Consider the following 22,988-nt stretch of genomic DNA (forward strand, 5'->3'; position numbering starts at 1 on the left):
GCTCTAAATGGGATGAATCCCGGTTTCAACTGTACCAGCAGTTGGCAGACAGCGTGTATGGCGTCTTGTGGGCGAGTGGTTTGGTGATGTCAATGTTGTGAACAGAGTGCCCCATGATGGCGGTGGGGTTATGGTATGGCCAGGCATAAGCTATAGACAACGAACACAATTGCATTTTATTGATGGCAATTGAAATGCACAGAGATGCTATGACGAGATCCTGAGGCCCATTATCACCTCAGGTTTCAGCATGATAATGCACTATGTTGCAAGAATCTGTACAAATTCCTGGAAGCTGAAAATGTCCCAGTTCTTCCATGGTCTGCATACTCATCMGATATATCACCCTTTGAGAATGTTTGGGATGCTCTGGATCGACGTGTACGACCACATGTTCCAGTTCCCGCCAATACCCAGCAACTGAGCACAGCCATTGAAGAGTGGTGGGACAACATTCCAAAAGCCACAATCAACAGCCTAATCAGTCTTTGCAAAAGAGATGGGTCGCGCTACATGAGGCAAATAGGTCAAACCAGATACTGACTGGTTTTCTGATCCACGCCCCTACCTTTTTAAAAAAGGTATCTGTGACCAACAGATGCTTATCTGTAGTCCCAGTCATGTCATATCCATAGATTAGGGTTTAATTAAATGTTTTCGATTGACTAATTTCCTTATTTGAACTGTAACTCAGTAAAATCTTAGAAATTGTTGCATGTTGCGTTTATATTTTTATTCATTGTATAAGGAGAGAAAGTCTTGAATGGTAGCCTACTCAATGACTTGTAATGTAAATTGTTGTCAATGTCTGTCACTTGCGTTCAAGTTCTCATATAAAAAAGGATTACAGACACAGTAAGTGTTGAAAATAAATAAACTGTATTCAATAAGGTCAACTTGAGTTGATTACATTTGTTTTTTCTGAACACATTACACCTCATGCCATAGTTTTCCTTTGTTTTTACCTACATAAAAAAATTCAATATAATTTTMAAATAATTTATTACAGTATTGAATGAATGTAAATATCACATATCTTCTTCAAGTCAGTCACTATTCCATACAAATGTCAGTCAGAGAGAAAGGTTCACAGATCAAACTGCACAAAGGACACATTGAAGAGCACGACCTGGGGTGGATCACCCTAATACAGAAAGTTGAGGGGCACGAACAGACACAGAAATATCATACTCTAACAAACTGACAACCAAATKATCAGAGACGTTCAGACATAGACAGGAAAAGTCAGGCTTTCTTTTCACAGGTTTTGTAGCTGGTGAATAAATAAGTAGACTGTAGACACGTAATCAAAAAATGACAATTCACCTGCTGCTAGACCAAGTCGACATTGCTCAGTTTGTTGCAAGCGTGAGCAGACCACGCAAGCAGCCACACAGGACAAGAAGAKAAACTATTTTGGGATAACTCGATCCAAATGTAAACCTAGACGTCCATAAGAGACCATGCTAACACACAAGGGGTTCATGCATTTGCAGATAGGATGACATTTACTGCACACACATAAAMCATCTGGGAGTGATATCTCATCTACAGCAATGGCAAAAGCCAGACAGTTAACTAGAAGTCATAAAAAAACWGAACATTGTAGACAGTTCTATTCAGGAAAAGGCATATCATAACCAACCCAATGAATGTAAATGGCATTCTATATATCACAACGCTGAACAAACTGACAAGATACTTGCAATGTCCATTACTATTTTTATGTAAACATGCTAATCTCACTTGATAGTCTTCAAGGATATTAAATAAATATACAGTACCAGTCAAAAGTTTGGACACACCWACTCATTCAAGGGTTTTTCTTTATTTTTCCTATTTTATACATTATAGAATAATCGTGATGACATCAAAACTACGAAATAACACATATAGAATCATGTAACTAAAAGTGTTAAACAAATCAAAATATATTTTTAGATTTGAGATTCTTCAAAGTAGCCACCCTTTGCCTTGATGACAGCTTTGCACACTCTTGGCATTCTCTCAACCAGCTTCACCTGGAATGCTTTTCCAACAGTCTTGAAGGAGTTCCTACATATGCTGGGCACTTGTTGGCTGCTTTTCCTTCACTCTGCTGTCCAACTCATCCCAAACCATCTCAATTGGGTTGAGGTTGGATGACTGTGGAAGGCAGGTCATCTGATGCAACACTCCCTCACTCTCCTTCTTGGTCAAATAGCCCTTACACAGCCTGGAGGTGTGTTGGGTCATTGTCCTGTTGAAAACAAATGATAGTCCCACTAAGCGCAAACCAGATGGGATGGCGTATCGCTGCAGAATGCTTTGGTAGCCATGCTGGTTAAGTGTGCCTTGAATTCTAAATAAATCACTGACAGTGTCACCAGCAAATCACCATCACACCTCCTCCTCCATGCTTCACAGTGGGTAACACAAATACGGAGATCATCCGTTCACCTACTCTGTGTCTCAAAAAGACACGGTGGTTGGAACCAAARATCGCAAATTTGGACTCATCAGACCAAAAGACAGATTTCCACCGGTCTAATGTCCATAGCTCATGTTTCTTGGCCCAAGCAAGTCTCTTCTTCTTATTGTGTCCTTTAGTAGTGGTTTCTTTGCATCAATTCAACCATGAAGGCCTGATTCACGCAGTCCCCTCTGAACAGTTGATGTTGAGAGGTGTCTGTTACTTGAACTCTGTGAAGCATTTATTTGGGCTGCAATTTCTGAGGCTGGTAACTCGAATGAACTTACCCTCTGCAGCAGAGATAACTCTGGGTCTTCCATTCCTGTGGCGGTCCTCATGAGAGCCAGTTTCATCATAGCGCWTGATKGTTTTTGCGACTGCACTTGAAGAAACTTTAAAAGTTCTTGAAATGTTCCTTATTGACTGACCTGCATGTCTTAAAGTAATGATGGACTGTCATTTCTCTTTACTTATTTGAGCTGTTCTTGCCATAATATGGACTTGGTCTTTTAACAAATAGGGTTTCTTCTGTATACCACCCTTATCCTGTCACAACACAACTGATTGTCTCAAACTCCACAAATTAACAGGCACACCTGTTAATTGAAATGCATTCCAAGTGAGTACCTCATGAAGCTGGTTGAGAGAATGCCAAGAGTGTGCAAAGCTGTCATCAAGACAAAGGGTGGCTACTTTGAAGAATCTCAAATATAAAATATATTTAGATTTTTTTTAACACTTTTTTTTTTTTACTACATATACACATACTACGTATGTGTTATTTCATAGTTTTGATTTCTTCACTACTATTCTACATATGTAGAAAATAGTAAAAATAAAGCAAACCCCTTGAATGAGCAGGTGTGTCCAAACTTTTGACTGGTACTGTATGTCGGTTGGTAGAGGGTGCTACAAACACTGGMGAAAATAAGTGTTTTACTCCCACTGAGTGAGCTGAGTTGACTGCTCATCAAGATGAACGCAAAGAAGATTCAGGTTTATATTTTTTGCACATTGCAACTACTCTTTGAAACATTATAACGATTCAAATGGTTTGCTTCAAGGAGCTGTTGAACAATAAGATATAATTCATAAATGTAAATAATCTGGGCAACATAAATGTGCATGTAGAGCACAAAAACATAAGACACAGTGATTTAGGAAGAGAGAAATGATACATCAGCTAGTGGTACATCAAATTAACAGTTCAAGGGGAAATTTGGCTTCAAATTGGACAATTAGAGAAATATCTAAATGTCTCTTTATTACCTGCCTAAACCATCGGGGCTGCATCTATGGTGCTTCCACCATTACCAATATCATTTGAAAATAGAAAAATGTAACTTSTGGATTTTTTGTTGTTGAAGAAGAGATAAAAAGTTGCTTTTCAAAAGTTGACTAACACTGTCAGTGGGGAAACACTGAGGAGGTCCAAGGTAACTGAAATCTTTGTTGATATTATGTATGTTATACAAGCAACAATAACCATATTTATACATAACTATTCTTAAGTGTGCATTCCAATTTCATTAAGTTGCTATTTGAATCAGTACATCTGTAGTTGAAGGGGTCAGTTTGTTTACTCACTTTATTTCCAAAATGTCATTACTCATTAATCCACTTTTTGCATTTGTAATATTTAAATGTTAATCATTCTCACTGGTTGTACTCACTGACAATGCTACAGTTCAACTAGAGTTCAACTATCCTGAACTCTAAAATAAGTGGGGAAAACTCTCATACGATATAACATCTGTCTCTAGTATTGTGCAGCATATTGACAGAGCCTCACTGCTGTGTTCTATTCTCTCTCCATATCCACCTCAGAACACCTGGCAATACTGAGATAAACACACCTCCATTTTGTGTCAGCCTTGTTGTCTTCTGTTATTATACATGTTTTCTTAGCGACTCAGTAAGTCGGGCGATTGAGCCACGTGTAAGGACCATGGACAGTCTTCTAACAGTTCACTGCCCCTCCCCATCTCCCACTATCTTACTTATTGCACTTTCATTTCATTGAGAATGGGGCAGGAGTAACAAAATATTATAAAGTAGAGTCAAATCCAGAGTAAACACAGTATACCTAAGTGGATCTTTCAAGAAGATGTTATTTCAGTTTATATGCAATCATACACTACATGACCAAAATTATGTGGACACCTGCTCATCCAAGGTCTCATTCCAAAATCATGGGTATTAATATGGAGTTGGTCCCCACTTTGCTGCTATAACAGCCTCAACTCTTCTGGGAAGGCTTTCCACTAGATGTTGGAACATTGCTGCGGAGACCTGATTCCATTTAGCCACAAGAGCATTAGTGTGGTCGGGCACGGATGTTGGGCGATTAGGCCTGGCTCGCAGTTGGCGTTCCAATTCATCCCAAAGGTGGCCGATGGGTTTGAGGTCAGGGCTCTGCGCAGGCTAGTCAAGTTCTTCCACACTGATCTCGACAAAGAATTTCTGTATGGACCTTGCTTTGTGCATGGGGGCATTGTCATGCTGGGCCTTCCCCAAACTGTTGCCACAAAATTTGAACCACAGAATCGTCTAGAATGTCATTCTATGCTGTAGTACTAAGATTTCCCTTCACTGGAAATAAGAGGCCTAGCCCGAAACCATGAAAAACATCCCCAAACCATTATTCCTTTTACACCAAACTTTACAGTTGGCACTATGCATTCGAGCAGGTAGCTTTCTCAAGGCATCCGCCAAACCAGATGGTGAAGCGTGATTCATCACTCCGGAGAACGTGTTTCCACTGCTCCAATGGCGGCGAGCTTTACACCACTCCAGCCGACGCTTGGCATTGCGCATGGTGAACTTAGGCTTGTGTGCGGCTGCTCCCGACCCATTTCATGAAGCTCCCGACAAACAGTTCTTGCGCTGACATTTCTTCCAGAGGCAGTTTGGAACTCAGTAGTGAGCTTTGCAACCGAGGACAGAAGATTTTTTATGAGCTTCAGCACTCGGTGCTCCTGTTCTGTGAGCTTGTGTGGCCATTGTTGCTCCTAGATGTTTCCACTTCACAATAACACCACTTACAGTTGACCGGGGCAGCTCTAGCAGGCCAAACATTTTTAGAACTGACTTGTTGGAATGGTGGCATCTTATGACGGTGCCACGTTGAAAGTCACTGAGCTCTTCAGTAAGAACATTTTACTSCCAATGTTTGTCTATGGAGATYGCATGGCGGTGTGCTCGATTTTATACACCTGTCAGCAACGGGTGTGGCTGAAATAGCAGAATCCACTAATTTGAAGGGTTGTCCACATACTTTTGTATATATAGTGTATATTACCTCTGCCACTTTTCTTAGCTAAGTAGTAGAGATTGCTCTGAGCTGCCACTGGTTCCACATATTGCACACAAATCAATTTGGTTTCGGGTTCCCGCTCCAAGCATACACATACATACTCAACAAAGTGCAAGACAAGTCAAATKAAACAAAATATTAAATACTAGACTTTAAGGCATTAAATGGGTATGACGCAGAATTACTGTAGCGGCGATCTGTAGTTACYGCATAACAGTCTGTACCTGATGAGAACATGATGAGAACCCATGGGTTGAAATGTAATCTCTCCCAGTTTCACTGTTACGCAAACGGAGAGGTTTCGATTTAAAAAGTTAAGAAAACAGAATAACCAGAAGAATAGGAGCATTTGGAACTAACACKGTTGGACAAGTTGGAGTACAGTAAGCCTCACTCCAAAATAAGATAACTTATATGCCATGGTCTTAGGTACTGATGGTGGCCCAGTGTTGCTGTATTTTGGGGTAATTAGCTGGGGTTGTGTTGGGATGTTTACAGAGCAGCCTTTACTGTTAACAGGTGAGGAGCAGAAGCAGTCTGCATGCTCTTCACAGGTCTGGCTGCAGTCTGGACGTCCTGCTCTATGTGAACCATTCTCCCATGAAATACACAAACACTGTATTCTCATGTCACCACCCCACCACCATGCATCATTATCATTATTTTTGTCCATGCCGGTGCCGTGCTGTCACTATTATTCTGTCATGCATCTCTACCCACTATTCCACAGCAAAGACTTACAGCCCTCCACACCTAAAAGTTGCTCCGTTATAGCATCACAAGTATCACAAACGAGCAACATTTTTCCCCCWTCACAAATATTGATAGATTTCGATTGAATGAACAACAATATAGACATCTCCGTACAGAACTCTTTTAGTCCTGAAGTCTTACACAGGTGGCCAATATCCTCACATATGATATATTTTGGACCAAACAAACGCTACCCTCAACCTCACCACCCCTCTCTGGTTTTACCTTTACATCCACCAAAGTACAATGAATAGTTACTGTCCACTGAGCMAGCGTGGAGCCAAAGGGATACAGTATATTTGTATATGTAAAGTTGACTTTATACCTGTATTCAGGTAAAGGATTGTTTTTGAAAAGTATACGTTAGATAGCGATACACTCTCTTGTCGTATCATATTTCTAGGAGATGAATGTGTTTTGTGCTGTGCTTCAGTGGATAGTAACTCACCCTTGGACAGTAACATCAAATAATATTTACACCATCAATGTGCCTTCATTGCTGAATCATCGTTTCACTCATGGAGGTTGCGAAAGGTCATAAAAATGTACAATGTCTCAAACATGATGGTGATGGAGGACTCTACTGTCTGCTGGAGTGGAATGYAGATCTATGATCTCCACTGTAATATCTGAAGTCCAGTGAGATGTGAACAGTAAGAGCCTCAAGAGGTGGATGTGAGACTTTCTTTATTCAGAGTGATGCCTCCAGAAACTCTGTCTTCCCTTCATTCAGAAGTCCACAGATGAGGCAAATTTATATTTAATCCCTCTGGATCRCTCTGTTTAACTTCAATGGATGGGATTGTAGTTATGAGAAAGAATGATGTCTCGTATAGGAGCCATAACTTACACAAGCTATCTCCAAAAGTCATTTTCCTGTCAAGTCGGAGAGTGGTGACTAGTTTCTGAACCCCATGCATTATATATGTTCCCATTGGCCACCCCATTCTACCATATCTGTAGAGAAGTCCCTCTAATAAATACATCTACTCTCCTATAGTATATAAGCATGTATTTACACCAACACAGCATTGAGACCTTGTTTCAATGTCATGCGGAATTCCCACCTCTCTATAGAAAATTATAACTGCAACTTGGGGCTTTCAGTTTTGTKGTTGCTGTTTTACTCAGTATCTCCCGTTGCTAAATGTAAACATTTTACTCATTGATCGACCATTTTCATGGTGCTCCGTCATAGCGACTGAAGATGGACCCATTCCACTACTATGCAGTGGTGTAAAGTAACTGTAAGTAAAAATACTTTGACTTAAAACTTACCCCAAACACGAGTTATCTGTTCTCTACCTTACTATTTATATTAATGACAACTTTGACTTGTACTCAACAACATTACTAAAGAAAATGTTATTTTTTACTTCCATAGCTTTTCCCTGACACCCAAAAGTACTCGTTACATTTAGAATGCTCAGACAGGACAGCAATATAGTCCTATTCACGCACCTATCAATATAACGGGTTGTCATCCCTACTGCCTCTGATCTGGCGGACTCACTAAACACAAATACTGCGTTTGTAAATTCTGTGTACGTTTTGGAGTGTGCCCCTGGCTGTCCATAAAAAAYACATTTGTGCGGTCTGGTTTGTTTAATATACGGAATTTGATGTATAGCATTTACTTTTACTTTTTACTTTTACTCAARTCTGACAATTKAGTCTTTTTTTGCACCACTGTACTTTGAGTCGAGTGGACTGAGTCTGGTTTACCTCTGCTGCACCGGTGATAGAGCTATGGCTATCCCTGCAAAACCCATGTCACTCTACCCTGCTTCAGTTAAAGCAGTCTAGCTGGACCCAAAACCATGTTATGCAGCCAGCTGTAATGAATAGCATGCCACTGCAACACTTAGTTTCTACACACCTGTCTGTCAATTTCTCTCTTTCTCTCTCCCTCTTTCCCACATGCTGGTTTACATTCTGAACATGCTTCCTTCTTTGAAATCTCTCCTGTCTTACTTCCTTCATCACTTCCTTGACCAATACTTTMTTTTCTCTCCTTCTCTTCCTCATTTGTCCAGTGAGTGTGTATAACATTTGAGCCTGCAATAGGAGGTTGATGTTAACTGGGTGTCATCCAGGCCACACACAACCTGTGTGGTGCCCTTGTTACAGTACTGTATGTGTGTGTGTTTGTCTTGGTGAGAGACCACATTTGCATTTGTTTGCGCATGCATGTAGTTATATGTACAGTTGTTTCAGTATGTGTGTGTATGTGTTTTGTATGTAATTGTGTGTGTATATCTGGTATGTCTATAGATCCCTTAGGTATTAGTGATCAAGTGACAATGACCAGGTCCCAACATTTGGCCTGGGCCTTGTCCTGTTGTAGATGTGTGTATTATAATAACTATAATGTATATCAGTGTTTTGACTAGTAGCCCTGTCTCTGCTCTCATGTGTCCTCTAAAAGCCCTCTATGTGGCAGTAGGCCTCCAGGCTGGAGAAGAGGACGTAGAGGAACCAGAGGCCCAGGAAGAAGAGGCTGGTGATGATGCGTGCTGTCCGCGGCCCGCCCAGCTCCCCCCCGATAGAGGGCCGCCGGCGGAACAGTAGCACGCCCATGCAGATGAARGCGAAGCTGGTGAAGAGGGTGACGGAGAAGGCCAGGGAGCCCGGGTCCACGCGGAATTCCTTGCCCTGCACCTTCCAGTAGACGGCCGCCACCGACCACGCYACCCCGATGCCAAGGAATACGTTGACCGCGTTGCTGCCCGTAACATTGCCCACCGACGCGTCAGCGTGCTGGTCCTGCGTAGCCGCCACCTTGCTGGCAAACGTGTCTGAGGAGGGAGGGAGGGGAGGGGGAAGGTAGGGAGAGAAGAAATACAAATGAAGAAGTGAGAGAGAGAAGTACCTGTCATCATGGCTTTCAGCATCTTAGTCATACTGTTGTCATAAGTCAACCACAGACAACACCTGTTACCATAAACATATTTTGTTGTAGTCACACCATACACACAAGGATTTCACTAACTGGCCAAGCTGCAAGCAGGAAGTTCTGCAATTTCACAAACCGTAACGCTATTACTGACAACCTTATACCTAACCCCTCATAAAATGAGAGCTGGGTATGGTATTCAAATGACATTAAGATCTACACTGAACAAAAACAGAAACACAACATGTAAAGTGTTGGTCACATGTTTCATGAGCTGAAATAAAAGATCCAAGAAATTTTCCACACACACAAAAAGCTTATTTCTCTCAAAATTTGTGCACACATTAGTTTACATCCTGTTAATGAGCATTTCTCCTTTGTCAAGATAATCCACCCACCTGACAGTTATGGCATATCAATAAGCTGATTAAACAGCATGATCATTATGCAGGTGCACCTTGTGCTGGGGACAATAAAAGGCCACTCTAAAATGTGCAGTTTTGTCACAGATGTTTCATGTTTTGAGGGAGCGTGCAATTGGCATGCTGACTGCAGGAATGTCCACCACAGCTGTTGCTGAGAATTTAATGTTAATTTCTCTACTATAAGCCGTCTCCAACATCGTCGTTTTAGAGAATTTGGCAGTGTGTCCAACCGGCCTCACAACCACAGACCCAGGGCTCTACAGTGCAAGTATTTCACTCGCATTTGCCCCTAAAAATAGATATGTGCGAACCTGAACAAATATTTACGAGCACTGTGTGCGATTAAAGATTACAACCTACCGTAATCTATTTCCCCCCCCYGCTAATTGTTTAAAAACTACAAATCCCACATTCCACAAGTGGCATGCGCCAACCACAGTAGAGTTTTCTGTGACGACGCAGTCCAGTCAGAGAGAGAAAGGTGAACAACACTGGAAAATAGTATCGGTATAGGCTWTAAGTTAACGTGCAGACATCGCTAAAAATGAAGCCCATTCAATTTTATTTTAAGCAAAAAAGAGACGAGGAGAATGAGGAATCCGGCGAGGGGGATTCACAAGGTTTACCTGAGGCSGCTAACGTTAGGGATGCTGAAAACAACATTAGCGACGCTACGGTGACCCCCACTGTCAATTCAACGTCCACTGTAGCCGGTTGAGGGAGAACATATAGATTCAATGCGAATTGGCTCAAAATGTTCCCATGGCTAGAGTTCGAAAACAACGTCATGTTCTGCAAATATTATAGAGGACAGAAACAGGCGGGCTCGTCCTTCGTGTCAGGAAACCCGCATCTGAAAAGAGATAGCGTAGCGAAACATTACATCTCGCGGCGGCATATCCAGTGCAGAGATCTGTACCTGTTGAGAGAAACCATCAGGCACGGTGTCAGCAGCCTTGAGGAGGCAAGTGCTGCTGTCTGAGGAGGAGAAGAGGAGGCAGCTGAAAATAAAGATAAACATTGCATACTTCATTGCGAAAAGAAGAAGAACCTTTTGTCAAATTTGGGCCGCTTATCAGACTCCACCACAAAACGGAGTTGACATTAATCCCACATACGACAATGATGTAAGATGTGCAGAGATGATCGGTCAAATTGCTGACATAATGAAAGAGAGCCTGTCAGCGAAGCTGAAAGCCGCGAAGTATCTTGCCATTCTAATAGACGGAGACACTGATATATCCAACACCAATGCGGATTGTCTACGTACGCTTGTTGGAGGATGGGAAGCCAGTCAATCTCCTGGTCGGACAACAGACACTTGAGCACTTTCATGCCATTGGTAAGTTGGTCCTCTTTATAGCTTTATTCTTGTGTAAAGTTGAATCATTATTCATAATGGAGATAATTTAGTTTGTCAGAATACTTTTGTATAATTGTTTTTTTGTGTTGTCATTCGAGGGTGTTTTGGATGCCACCAGGCCACATTTCGTGCTGTTTGCCGAGAGGAGGATGGAGGGCCATGGATGAAGAGGGCATCTCCTTCGGGGCATTCCTGATGGTGCCTCTGTGAACATGGGCCACCGTGGGGGAGTGATTGCCCCACTGCAGAGAGAGGCAGGGGGGCATTAATCCCAATCCACTGTATGCCACATAGGTTTGTAACTAATAAATTCTCTATGATTTAGTTGTATTTGCTGCAAGAAATGTTAACAATACTCTGTGTGTGTGTGTGTGTGTGTGTGTGTTGTGTTGTGGTGTGTGGTGTGTGGTCCGCTAAGTGCAGGAATGGTAATACCACAGAATTATTGTTTTCTGTTGGCACAAGAGACAGGGGGAAGGAGACTGTGAATTGTTTGGAAGATTCTGTTCTGACTTTCACAGACTAGAGCTGGCAATACTGACCATTCACAAGAAAGAGCCAAAAGGTGTCTGTCGTGTACGATCTTCTGAATCTGATATGGAAGACGTATCACTTCAGCGGAAAATCCAAACGAGAACTCTATGTTCTTGGGCAAGAGCTCATCGGTGTGGATATTTGCACACCGTCTAGCGTCAAGGGAACTCACTGGATCCCCCATGTCCACAGAGCCCTCAAAGTGTTCCTGAAGGCATGGASAAGACAAGGACCTTGCCACTGACAAAGGCCAGTACTCCGTGGTTCTGCAGCACATGGAGCACCTGGCCRTAGCATCAACAACAGCGGAAGTTCAAGGGCGGGCAAAGAAGGTCAGTTTTACACAGGAAATGTAATGCCACACTAGTTTTWAAAAAATAGGTTCAAGACTCAAATGAACTTTCAGAATCAAGTAATTGGCAGGTGACAGTTTATTTACTCACTACTTAACAGATAAAGCGGGAAATGGAGAATGCACTCTTTTGTGTATTCTGCCATTTTCTTTCAGACATGTTTGAGGAGCTATCCTCACTTAGCCTCACACTGCAAAGGAATGACCTGAACGTCCCCGAAGCCACATCAGAGTTGAGGAAGACAGTGACCAGACTGGTAGCACTAAAGCTTAGGGCAAAGGCAGGAGGCATGCTGGAGAAGATCCAGACCATGCTTGCTCATGATGAGAGGAGATTCCAGGTGTGTTAGGATGAGAGCTTGTTATAATGTAAGAGAAATCGATGATTAAAATCGATGATTAAGACAGATTCTCAGTGTGAGAATCAATGTATTCGTTGCCCAATAGAACGATTTGAGATAAGAAGGGAAATGCAGTGGAGAAGTCTTAACATTTTTTTTTAATGGGAGACAGACAAATGGCCAGACATTTCATTGTGTGTTGGTGTGTGTGTGTCTCTGTGTGTGTGTGTTATTTCTGTTAGGGGAATCTGAAAGGCTTCACGGACCTCACCAATCCCCAGCTGAAGCAGCACATGGAGGCGGCCATCAACATCAGCGTGGATGATCTCAAAGCCAGGTTTGGTGGTTTGCTGATGGATGAGGGTGTCCAGACCCCAGTGGAGTCTTTCAGAGTGCTAAACCCTGACACATGACCAGAAGACCAGACCAGCCTTCTCACCTTTGGCGATGATGGTGTGGCAGACCTGATGAGGCATTTCAAGAAGCCTCTATAGGTAAGAATTTATTTTATTTATTTGTATTTTTCACCCCTTTTTTCTCCCCAATTTCGTGGTATCCAATTGGTAGTAGTTAGTCTTGTCTCATCGCTGCAACTCCCGTACGGACTCGGGAGAGGCGAAGGTCGAGAGCCATGTGTCCCCCGAAACACAACCCAACCAAGCCGCACTGCTTCGTGACACAATGCCCATCCAACCCGGAAGCCAGCCGCACCAATGTGTCGGAGGAAACACCGTACACCTGGCGACCGTGTCAGCGTGCACTGCACCCGGCCCGCCGCAGGAGTCGCTAGTGCGCGATGAGACAAGGATATCCCTGCCGGCCAAACCCTCCCTAACCCGGACGACGCTGGGCCAATTTTGCGCCGCCCCGTGGGCCTCCCGGTCGCAGCCGGCTGCGACAGAGCCTGGACTCGAACCCAGAATCTCTAGTGGCACAGCCTTAGACCACTGCGCCACCCGGGAGGCGKTAAGAATTTATTTGACACTGCATTGCCATATGAGACAATGTTATGTTTGCATATTTTCAAACTCACTTGCTCTGTTCAATCCTGTAGATCAGGGTGTAACATGGCTGTAATCCAGGATGAGTGGCAGGGCTGAACATCCTGGTCAGACACAATTTCAAGGACAACTCCTGCAGTGGCCTGTGGGAGACCATGTTGACAAAGGACCCCTACAGGCACAATTGCAAGGTAGACTAACAGTCCTGACTGGTTATGTATGGTATCCTATGGTTGGTTTTGATAAGTTAATGGTAAGAGTTTAAATGAAATTGAAAGATATAATATTTTCCCTAGAACATACTGGAGTTGGTGCTGCCCATTTCAGCCGCCCAGTGTGAGCGAGGCTTCTCTGCGCAGAACCGGATTAAGAATTCGACAAGAAGCTGCCTTGGGGTCTCCACCACCGAAGACCTGATGAGGATCAGCCTGGAGGGGCCTCCTGTCGAGGAGTTGGATCCCACTCCTGCCGTGGACCGCTGGCTGACCTCGTGCCAGACGGCCAACATACAAAAGCAGCTGGACAACTGATATCCTTTGCGTCTAGTAGCCATGGGTCAATGTGTGGTTTTGGTGGTATGTGCTGTTCCACAGATGTGTCCCTTAGTACACGCTCACACACACACACACGCAGTATAAATATGTATGTAATAAATTGTTTGTTAATAAACTGTGTTACATTTTTCACTGTGCTCCTAAATTTCTTTGTGTGCTCCTACATTTTTTCCATTTAGGAGCGCATGTACTCCTTGGGAAAAAAGATAGCGTAGAGCCCTGGGCAGACCACGTGTATGGTGTCTTGTGGGCGAGTGGTTTGCTGATGTCAACGTTGTGAACAGTGCCCCATGGTGGTGGGGTTATGGTATGGGCAGGCATAAGCTACGGACAATGAACACAATTGCATTTTATCGATGGCAATTTGAATGCACAAAAATACAGTGAGGCCCATGTTTTTTAAAGGTATCTGTRACCAACAGATGCATATCTGTATTCCCAGTCATGTGAAATCTATAGATTAGGGCCTAATRAATGTATTTCAACTGACTGATTTCCTCATATGAACTGTAACTCAGTAAAATCAATGAAATTGTTGCATGTTTCTATTTTTGTTCAGTTTAGCTCTCACCGGGAATGGAAGTACCCAGAGCCACAAACACCACGGCAGTGACAGTGTCCCTGAGACCGACGGTGCAGCCGAAGTGGGAGGCTAGGTCCCCGATGACAGCAGTCAGGATGCCGATAACCGAGATGGACACGAAGAAGCAGGCCCAGCCATTCCAGTACTCGGTGGGCGGAACGAAGGCGAACAGAACCTTCCAGAACACCGTCAGGAAGTGCATGACGTAGTCGTAGCAGGATGGCAGACGCTCCTCACGCCCCTCTTCATCATCGTCATCACCATCACCTGGGAGGGGGACACAGTAAAACATAAGAGCCACATATACAAACACACTCATGCACGGACGCACACCAGTGGTGGTCGGTGMCATTTAAGATGAGGGAGGACAATACATTTTTTATGAGCATGGCCTTATTATCTATTACAGCATACTGGATGACTCTCATTCCATTCACCCAGCTCAATGTAAAGTCGATAGGTTTAGGCTACTACATGATACTCAAATTTTCCCTATACCCATCATGAGGTTGCTACAACCTAGCCTATGAATGAAAGTTTACAGCGTAGGTGTATAGGTCATGAGAAAAATCTAAGTGACAGACAGTGACACATTCGGTACCACCTTGCACACTCTTGCTTGCATCTAGCTGATCTAGGGTGTACTCATTAGTCCAACAGTTGCAAACAACAGTTTATATTGGACAAATTCAGGTGTGTTTATCCCCGTTTCATTCTGTTTTCTTATGTTTAAGATGTTTTTTTTTTTACAGAATCGGCGGAATGATTACACCCATGATCACACTCAAACACAGTTCACTTTCATAGCAGCCACATACAAACAGTATAATCACTTTGCTCGTTGTATATTCCTTCTCACATCTACGCACACCTTTTCGCTTCACTTGTGGACTTCAGTGCACAACACATCAGCTGTCTGTGACCAGGAGAAAAAASCTGCTACAATCATGCAGTACAGTGTACAGTCAGYAAGCAGTTTAGCAGTTACACCAGCAAGCCCCGGTGGCAACAAATTAATAAAACCAAAAGCTTACCTTGACTTGGAAGAGTTCCAGTGTTGGATAGCCATAGCCAGCTAGCTAACATAGCATCCCTCTTTGTTTGAGCCGGGTGTTTGAGTAGGCAAAACTAGCTTTCTGCATTTGCAAGTGAAGTAATTAAAAGTGAGAAAAATAAATAAAATGAAATATAGCTAGCTTTCTCTCTTGCTTCTCCTTTATTTTTGAAGAAATTAATTTGTTTAAAACGGTTGAACTATGGTCTTTCTCTGTCTTTGAGTCAACTACTCACCACATTTTATGCAGTGCTAGCTAGCTGTAGCTTCTGCTTTCAGTACTAGATTCATTCTCTGATCCTTTGAYTGGGTGGACAACATGTCAGTTCATGCTGCAAGAGCTCCGATAGGTTGGAGGACGTCCTCCGGAAGTTGTCATTATTACTGTGTAACTAGGTGTCCTCTGGCTACACCATGGTGCTACCATACAGAGTGCTGTTGAGGTTACTATAGACCTTCACTGCAAAACAGTGTATTTTAATCAATTATTTGTTGACATGTGAGTATATTTATAGTAAAGTTTAATCTATAAAAGGCTAACTTTTTTTTAATGTTTCACAATTTGTATTTTTATGAAATTCACTGAGGATGGTCCTCCCATTCCTCCTCTGAGGAGCCTTCACACACACACACACACACACCGTGTATTACTTTGTGTATTGTTGGATTGCGGTGAGACATGTGTGTCTGTAATGAATATAACTGTCCACCGGGGAGAGCTTTTACACCAGACACAGTCAGACATMTCTCCCATTACCTCAACACCGTGGAAGACAGCTTTGCTTTCTAGTCATTACATTTTATAACAGTTATTACAAACATAAATATCAMAGGAACCTTGTCATTTGAAGTCTGAGGGTTTGCAATTATCACCTTTCAAACAAGTTATTTCCTGCTATAATGAGGTTCCAAAATGAAGGGAATGTGTCCTCACTTGTTACCCCTTGACATGTCACACTTAAAGAGCAAGCTAACACTCACTTCCTAAATGGAAAGCGTGGAACACTTTTTGTATGAAAAATAAAGGACTCCAAATATTTGCCGTAATTACGGCTTTGTACAAAAAGCCCTCAGACCGCTACTCAAAGCATGAGCGAGTAATTACATTCATAAAGCAGCTGTAAAGTCCTTCATTATGGCTCTAGTCAGTGTGTGTGTATGATACAATGTCAACAGTGAGACTCACCTTATTCATTTTTCTCTCAMTMRAWAKMAMKCACRCACACACACACACAAACACCAAAAGCTGACCTGCGCTGACAGTCACAGCTTCCACGAACTGCTCCCTCCAGGAGTGCGTGCCAATCACAAGGGCCAAGTTGGTCTTCTTAATGAGCTTGTCAACGGTGCTCTGCCAATCACAAACAAAGAGCGCATAGTCAACATCCTATTATAGAGAAGAAGGCAAACTTATGTGCGTGACCGGAACTCTAATGAAGAAGTTAGAGACAGTGGCATCGTTACCATGAKAAGTATTATCTGGTATTTTATTAGGATCCCCATTAGCTGTTGCGACAGCAGCTACTCTTTCTGGGGTCCATTTCTGAAGTAATATGAATTCACAATAGCACTATTTTGGTTTCACCGCAACCACACACACGTAAACACACACGTGCTGTGGCACATTGGTTTATAACGACACTCCCCCCAAGCACAGCAAACCACATGCTGAGTCCTGGGATCCACTCAGACACTAAAAGGAAAGCATCATATTCAGCACTCAAGTACRACTGCACCAAACCGTAACTTCCTCCTACTCAAACAAACCAATAAAACCGTCCTATGAAACACCCTAGCCAAACCCAACTGGATAGGAGGTTTCATTGGCTAGAAAGGTCTCACCACTGTGGGTAAACTTCTGCAAGACTGGGGACTATAGGCGATGGACTTCAGCCTTTAGGTAACTGGGACATACTGTTCTTTTCAATAATGAGTATGGTTACATGCACACAATAATATGATTATTGTGGATAGTCAGATTAATATAATCGTTTGTTTAAAACATTTACATGCTTTGCAAGAAGAACGATTGTCTGAATAATCCTRTTTCAGGCTACTTGATGTCAGGCTACCTGATGTGGTAAATAAATGCAGAAAATTGGCAGTAAAAATAAGCGCTGTACCACAGAAGCCAGGTTATTKTTGATTCTGAGTTCGGACATATAAAGTTTGTAGGTGAAAACTAATTCTAAGATGCATACTTTCAGTTTTTACGAACTCACTTCACTCGCGCATAAGAGGGAGGCTCACGCTACTGGTGCTGGCACCTCCTATAKCTCCTCCCACCAGCCTCCACTGATGTGAACGTTGTCTCTGACTGCCACCGTATAGGAGCTGCCTGGGCATACAGTATGTGATGCTCAGCGCTAGTAGTGTTTACTTCTTGTTTTCTAAATGTGGAAACTTCATCACCTGTGTAAACATTTCTCACTGGTCTTTTTTGTGGGGTTTTTGCGTGCACCGTCCACCCATCCATAGAGTAAACAATGCTATTAAACTATGTGACATTGATCGAGGATTTCGTAAAGTCAAGTGCCAGTCATTGAAATTACTTGAGAGTTCAATTACCTGTTGTGCTTGTTTTGTRCTGCTACAAATCATGAGTGACAAGCGCAATCTTATTATAAATAATAAATGAATCTTAATCAAGTCAAGAAGAGGCACATGGACTGATTGGATTAAATCCCTGGCCATGGTGATATAGGACTTCAATGAGTTAGCTGTCATCCGTCACAACCATTGGTTCACTTAAAAAGCAACCCTTCTGAGCACAGTGGAGGGTCGTTCCACCTCAAAAAAGTMAATGTTACCTATATTAGCATGTTCATGCTTCATGCCCAAATCATCTTAAGGTAACTAAAAATTGATTGTGTAACTCAATGATGTTATTTGGATACGAATTGTGAAAATGCTAATATAGGTACCATTGACTTGCAAAKAATTTTTTGAAGTGGAACGACCCTCCACTCTGCTCAGTGTCTGTCCTCAGAAGGGTTGGAGTTAAACCACTGTGTGGCTCTGGGGCTGTATGTGATCTTGGATCAGTTYTGCCTAGTAGATAACAATGAATAAGATGATATGGACATGATGGAACTGATCCTAGATCCTTGATACATATACTGAGCTCTGATGTGGCCAATACAGTGAAGCAGGGGAGAAGAGAGGTAACATACCTTGAACTCATAAGACTCCTCAATGACCACTTCCAGCCGGCTGTGCTCCCCCAAGATGGGCTTTCCCATCTCTGCAATGCGTCTCGCCTCCTCCTCCTCTGCACTCATCTGGCCATCAGGATCCTCTAAGAGATAGAAGGAAAGAGGAGGGATGAGATACATAGATCAGTGAAGGAGAGAGGAGAGTGGAGAGTGGAGAGCGGAGAAAGGGGGGTAGGGGGGTGGAGAGTGGAGAGAGGGTGGTGGAGAGTGGAGAAAGGGGGGTGGAGAGTGGAGAGAGGAGGGTGAGGGAAGAGATAGAGAGAAAGTGTAACTCAAACATGCCAACATGCCTCACAAATAGATAAGGCCAGAGTCCTATCAATAATTGAGTTTGAGTCAGCGTTATTTCTTCATACAGTATATCACTCATGTGTATTAGCCCATGTTTGTGGAGATGTGTGTGAGTGGGGGAGGGAGACAGTCAGAGAGAAGGAGAGATGAGAGGTTGGTGGTGAATGTGTGGGTGTGATGGGGAAGCAAGAGGGGAAGCAAGAGGGGAAAAGAGAAGAGCTAAGGACAGACTAGTGGGGTAGATTCATGAGAAGAGGAAAGTAGGACTGGGAGACATAGCAGCAAAAAGATAGCCAGACATTTTGTTAGAGAAAGAAACAGACAGAAGGTGAGTGTAAATTAGGGTAGATTTATGCTGACTTGAGGTGGGCAGAGACCAATGTCCCAAATGATTTATTTTGTGGCTGTCAATCATATATGCTTGAGGTGGGCAGAGACCAATGTTCCAATAGTGTGATTTAGTGGCTGTTATTCAAATATTGAGCTGGGCCATCATTAAGTCCCATCTAAAATAACACCTCAAACACACTATAAACAGCTGGGCTAAACCCATTTTCCTGCTTCCATTCAGCATCATATTCCATGTCTACATATAGCGTATAATTACTCATCCTCTCATTGGAGGGACGACAAAGACTGTGAGCCGCGAAGACGCACGGAAAGATTTTCTTGTGTGTCGTCGTCGCCGCGTGGCGAGTGGGCAGATATTATTCCTCTTTTAGTTCCTCTCCTCTGCCTTCAAAGCACAAGCTGTAATTATGAAAGGAGTAGAGAGCTGCCAGGCACCACATGGCAACTGCCCCACTGTATTCCCCCAACGCTCCAGCTCCTTCACCATGTTGCTCTTACAGTGTTACACCAGGGATCCTAATAAATACTAAATACTAATACACTCTAATGATGATGAAGTATACTGCTGGTCTGCGGTTACTGTGGGTACATTACTGCATCATCAGCTCAGGGCCCATATTCACAAAGCCATCTCAGAGTAGGAATGCTGATCTGGGATCAGATCCCCCCCCATCTCTGTCCATCCCTTATGATCTAGAAGGCAAAACYGATTCTAGATCAACACTCCTACTCTGAGACGCTTTATGAATATGTACCCTGATTGGGTAGGGCTCTTCAACACCTCTAAGATCTGCATTCGAATAAAGTATGGCATGGGACACTGTTAGCTTACTGTAGAAGGACAGTACTCTAATATTTATCCAAGAGAGGCCAGTTGTGCGAGATATACCTATATCATATTTTTCCAGGGATGGATACAAATCGATGTAAGACTGATGCATTTTATGGAGCGAGCAGGTCCTTATCTTGGATTTATGCTGTAAATAGACTTCCATCAATAAATGATGTCACAATAGCCAAGGCCACACTGAGGGCTAATCCCTAAGTGGTACTGCGTCAGAGGTGTGATCAAAATAAGGGTCCTCAACTCTTAAGGTTCCTTGGAGAACTTTTKCCCGATAAAGTACCTTTGAGTTAGGTGTGGGGTTCTTGACGTGGCATCTACGGTTCTTCAGAATTCTAAAAGGTGGCCTTTCATAGCACACAGCAAATTGGCCAGTGTTAACTAGTGTTGATTAAAGAGTTAAATTAACAGAACCCCAGTGTTGATGTTAATACCAGAGTTGAACCAAAACCACATCCTTCACTATCACATTTCCCAGCATGCTCTATTGCAGGTTGATTTTTAGAATAGTTTGTTTCAATATCTATGTTTTTGCATGCACATTGATTGATTCATTTAAAGGTAGACTCAGCGATATAACGTAGATGCAGAAAGTAAACAGCATAGTGGGTCAATTTCCGCAACAACTAAATATTGAAGCGCAAGGCTCAACTTCTCCTCTGTTTTGGTCTTGTGGCTCCCATGCTGTAAGAGCGTGAAGTGAACCTGTGCACACKCGCAGATACTGTGTGTGACTGTGAGAGAGTGAAGTCGTGAATCTCGCTCATCTAAATATCTGCTGTGCTGCTTGTAGCAACATCATTTAGCTCAGTCTACCTTTAATCTTATGCTACTCAAAATATAAACTATTCCAATCTGTTACTTGGACTTATTGCCCCCGATACTGAAATGGTTGTTTCAGTTTAGATGTTTAMGGTAGTCTCATATCTTTGTCTTCGCAACCCTGACAGTCCTTCTGAATGCAGGTTGTGGGTGAATAAATTCTAAACGTTGGATATCCCCACTCTGGCTGGATTCCAATTGGAATTACACATCACTTTGCAAGCCAGCATAAAGTGATTTGCAGGGAGGATTAGGGTAAAACTAGGCCCCCTGAAGAAGGCTTTATGAAATATTATACGACAATGTATTCACTTAGGATCTTACTTGGTCAAGGCAACAGGACTGAAAATGAATGAATTCGACAACCATGTCTCTGTCACTAGCAAACACAGKCATGTGTGATACTGGTAACACTAACATTCACTCAAAAGGCACTCTGGGAAATATGCAAATAATATGCAGGGCTATTCAATTCTKGTCCTGGAGGGCCGAAACATTTCTGGATTTTGATTTTTGTATGGTTCTTCAAAGAGCCATCCCATTTATGGTTCTTCAGAGATCCTTAAATTGATGTTGTTATATAGTGTACCAACTCATGTGAAATGTTTGCTGTTTTTATGGATGATTCTGAACCAAAACCAATTCCCCCACATGGGCCTTTAGGGATAATAAAATGTTCTATGTGGGCTGTTTCTAGGCTGGTTGTGTGAGGCAAGTTGCTGATGGTCTTACCTTGGTTAAGCAGAAGGGCTGGAAGAAAGAAGGAAGAACAGAACAGTCAGTACAGCAGTCCAAGATCTTTCAAGGCCCAGTGTCCTATGAATAATGAGTTTGAGTCAGCATTATTTCCTCTCTACAGTATACAGCTCATCGTGTATTAGCCCATGTATGTGGAGAACGTGGGGAGTGGGGAAGGGCAGCAGAAGGAAGGAGATGAGGAGGTTGAGTGGGAATGTGTGGGTTGCGATTGGGAAGCAAGAGGAGGAAGAAGAGGAAAGGAGATAAGGACAGACTAGTGGGGTAATTTCCATGAGAAGATGAAAGTAGGCAGTCTGGGAGACGTAAAGCGGGCAACCCCAAAAAAAAAAAGGTAAGGGCCCCAAGGGGAAAAAAAAACCATTTTTTGGGGTTTTGGGGGGAAAAGGAAAAAAGAAATTGTGCGAAGAAACAGACGGAAGGTGGAGTTGAAATGAGGGTAGATTATGCTGAGTCTTCTTAATGAGCTTGTCAACGGTGCTCTGCCAATCACAAACAAAGAGCGCATAGTCAACATCCTATTATAGAGAAGAAGGCAAACTCATGTGCATGACCGGAACACTAATGGAGAATACCTAGAAGAGTTTGAGGAAGTGGCATCGTTACCATGAGAAGTGCAGTAATATTTCATATTTTATTAGGATCCCATTAGCTGTTGCGATAGCAGCAGCTACTCTTTCTGGGGTCCATTTCTTGTGTAATATGATTTCAGAATAGCAGTATTTGTTTTCACAGCAAACACTCATGCACACATGTGCATGCACGCACACACACACACACTGTTTATAAGGACACTCCCCCCAATCACAGCAAACCACATGATGAGTACTGGGATCCACTCAGACACTGAAGAAAAGCATCATATCCAGAACTCAAGTACTACTGCACCAAACTGTAACTTCCTCCTACTCAATCAAACCAATAAAAACATTCTATGAAGCACCCTAGCCAAACCCGACTGGATAGGAGGTTTCATTGGATAGAAAGGTCTCACCAATGTGGGTAAGCCTCTGTAAGACTGGGGACTACAGGTGATGGACATCAGCCTTTAGAAAACTGGGACATACTGTCCTATTCAATAATGA

The 22,988-nt window shown here is 42.8% G+C and overlaps 1 pseudogene; it reads right to left on the reverse strand.

The window, feature by feature from the left end:
- Positions 1-860: 860 nt before the first annotated feature.
- LOC111949967 (sodium/calcium exchanger 2-like) overlaps positions 861-22,988 on the reverse strand; it is a 123,054-nt pseudogene continuing 100,926 nt past the window's right edge.

Source organism: Salvelinus sp. IW2-2015, linkage group LG22 (assembly GCF_002910315.2).
Source record: "Salvelinus sp. IW2-2015 linkage group LG22, ASM291031v2, whole genome shotgun sequence".
In the NCBI taxonomy this organism is placed as follows: Eukaryota; Metazoa; Chordata; class Actinopteri; order Salmoniformes; family Salmonidae; genus Salvelinus; species Salvelinus sp. IW2-2015.